The sequence below is a fragment of the Poecilia formosa genome, unplaced genomic scaffold (genome assembly GCF_000485575.1).
Source record: "Poecilia formosa unplaced genomic scaffold, Poecilia_formosa-5.1.2 Scaffold1018, whole genome shotgun sequence".
In the NCBI taxonomy this organism is placed as follows: domain Eukaryota; kingdom Metazoa; phylum Chordata; class Actinopteri; order Cyprinodontiformes; family Poeciliidae; genus Poecilia; species Poecilia formosa.
In genome coordinates, this window is record NW_006800957.1 from 8784 (window position 1) to 11907 (window position 3124).

General features: G+C 38.9%; 1 protein-coding gene and 1 long non-coding RNA gene across 3 annotated transcripts in view; one reads left to right on the forward strand and one right to left on the reverse strand.

The window, feature by feature from the left end:
- mogat3a (monoacylglycerol O-acyltransferase 3a) overlaps nucleotides 1–3124 on the reverse strand; it is a 16377-nt gene that overhangs the window by 3902 nt on the left and 9351 nt on the right. The gene's annotated exons all lie outside the window — the stretch shown is intronic.
- LOC107835103 (uncharacterized) lies at nucleotides 2227–3118 on the forward strand. The gene is made up of 3 exons (XR_001660934.1): nucleotides 2227–2565; nucleotides 2815–2929; nucleotides 3013–3118. It is a non-coding gene; the product is annotated as an uncharacterized LOC107835103 (long non-coding RNA).

Consider the following 3124-nt stretch of genomic DNA (forward strand, 5'->3'; position numbering starts at 1 on the left):
ATTTTATTATGAGAGGAGCAGGTCAGGGAAGACATAAGAGAGCCAGGTGGCGTTTCAGTGTAAAGATATAAAATTTATATTAATTTCAATAAAACCAGAAAGTAGAACAGGAGACTGATGTCAGGTTGATTTCTTTCAACGTTTCAATATTTTTTCATTATTTCCACACCATAAGGTTAATGGTTAGAAGACAATAAGAAAAGTGCTTGAGGAGAGGTTTAAAAATAATTTAGTGAAAATGTTTGCTACACAGTAAATAGAGTCGAGATGTATAATAATGTATACATCTGAAAATTAAGTTGTTTAAATTCTCATTCTGTATGATAAAAACATACTTTTTATATTTAGTTCACATTCTGACACTGTACATTACTGTAGTGTCTGTTGTAAATCCATGAATCCATGCAGGAACATCAGGCTGCAGAGAGGCAGAGACAGAAACACATATCTAGATATTTTAGTTAAATGTTTGCGGCTGAAAATGACAGGAGAATATAAACATTTAGTCTTTTTGCTTCAGTGTTTTTCATGGATCTTTGGTAAGTTTCTGAATGCAAGGCTGGAAAGTGAGACTGAGTTAACAGTGAGGAGCTAAGGTCTCTGTTAGACGTGAAAAGTATAATTTTTGTTTATTTTGTAGATCAAACTGTTGCGCTGATGTAGAGAGATGTTATTAAAGAACAAAACTTTAGATTTTATTTTTGTTGGTCAAACTGCTGTATTGAGTTTAAAACTGCCGAGTCCTATTTTATGAGCTGTTTTCTACTTTGGTTTTAGAAAGAAGTAAAACCAGTTAAATTACCAGTTAATTTATATCAGAATCTGTTAGCCTGTCTGTGCTACCAGAGTATTTATCTTGCTAGTTGTGAAGCAAATGCTAAAGTGAGTTCATCCTGGAATGACGGTCATTATACTGCATAACTTTAGTCTGACTATTGGATTGTAAATAGTAACATGTTAGAATACTGTTACTGAAACAAGGGTCAGATTAGAGTAACGCGTTACTGATGTGTTGATGGCATCATTGTTTGACATTTCTGTTTAAGATATTTACTGATCTGTCAGGTTTCCGATATGCTTCCCCCCCCCCAGTGACAGAGTCGTTCCTACACCCTTGCTTGTTTAGAAGCAACATTTGAGTTTTATTTCTCAATATGTTCCTTACTGAGAAAAACATGTTTGATGTGCATCACTAGTCATTTTTGGTCCTGCAGCTTGAATGTGGTTTAAAAACTCTTTAAACAACATTTTGTGTTACATTTCACTGTAACTTTGCCGACCCCCCCAAATTTGGTCTAAAGAGATTTTCCTGTTTATGGTTCCCCCCAATAATGAGATGGATCTATGCCGTTGGTTCCTGAATAGTTTCTAGACCAGGATGAAAACTTCCCTCTCTGCTAAAACTGATGGGGTTATCAGTTACCAGCTGCTAACTGGTAGCTATAGATCAGGGGTCCCCAAACTACGGCCCGTGGGCTGGATCCGGCCCACCTCCACATTTGGTCCGGCCCCCTGAACAATACCAGAGAGCATTTAGATTTTTTTTTCATATACCGGGTTTTCTGGACTATAAGCCGCTTATATGTGGATTTTTCTTCAACCACCAGGGGGCTCTTTAGCAGGAAGTGAATCACTGGACGTCAAAATTGGAAATAAAAGAAGAAAGCGCTCATTAAAACGGAATTAGGTTTTAATAGGGAATTGAAATTTGAGAATGTTGTTGATCAGTTAAACAGCATTGAGGGGGAAAAGAAGATTTTTCTTTTTTTTTTTTAAATACTGGGATCATGAGAATTTGAGGCATAGATATTAGGATCCAGTAGATGGCAGTAGTGCAACAATAAAGGATCCAAGCTGCCGTTGAAATCTAAAGAAGAAGAGCAAGAAGAAGAGCAAGAAAGCGCCCATTTTCATTTAGCACATGCTAGTAGCAACATGAAGGATCAGCACTTTTACTGTTACAGTTTCCGTTCAGAAACTACCGTAATCAGTTCAGTTAAATCTAAACTTGGCAACTTTTTCTTTTTCAACCATAATAAATGTGATATTCAGTTGACCTGTTATGACTCAGATGTTGGCTGTCCGCCCCTCTGCTGCTGCATCGCTGTGGAAAACCTGGAGCAGCAGAGAAATCTGAGGTTTATATGTGAATGTTTACTGTTTTAAAAAAAAAAATTGGGTTAGGGTTTATAGTCCAGTGCGGCTCATAGTTCGGAAAATACGGACTATAGAGCTTCGGAGCGTGACGTCACTGCTCTAGTCAGAGGGCTGTCAGCGCCATCTTTGTTGCCACTGACAAAAACGACTTTCTCAGATATTTTAGCTATGGGACGAACTTGCTGCGTTATTGGGTGTAATGTCCGATCACACTACTGAAACGGTAAAAAGATGGAAAACGGACTTTCGTTTCACTATTTTCCTGCTTGGAAACAACGAGAGGAGGCTAAGCTATCGGAGCTAACGAGAAGAAGACGAATGTCCTGGTGTCAGCGGTGAGACGTCCTGATATCACCTTCTCCAACATCCCCAGATACCTACAAGTTTGCTCCAGACATTTCCATTCTGGTGAGTGTCTAAATTCGCTTTGTTAGTGTTGTCATAATTTTTTGCTATGATTTTGTCCGAGTGTTCTCATGATCAGTTCCTGTTGTTCATTTAAGTGTTTAGGTTGGGCTAATATTGTTTATGTAGCGTAGTCCGAGTTTTGTCAGTGGACATCGAGGTTATTACATTTTTGTGAAGTAAACTATTTTACTAGTGTTATCAGATTTACAGTATTCATACTGATGTGTGATCTGATATGTCCTCTTGAAGGCAAACCGACGTATGAAATGGATGAGATCAATCCTGACTGGGGTCCAGTCCTGAATGTGGGTCACTGCGAGGTAAACGCCACAACATCGGACCGACATGGGCGTCAATTAAAGAGGTGAAACAGCAAAACCATGATGGATCAACAAGTTACTGAGACAGTTTTATTTACCCCAGAAGAGGTAAATGATGCCACAAGAGGCTGTAGATGAGGAGCAAGTTGGAGAGGCTGACGAGGAAACGCCAGGAGAGGAGCTCAGCAAGGCTGCAGGAATATGTTGGAAGTGGCTGTTTTCTCTCATTCAATAATTTC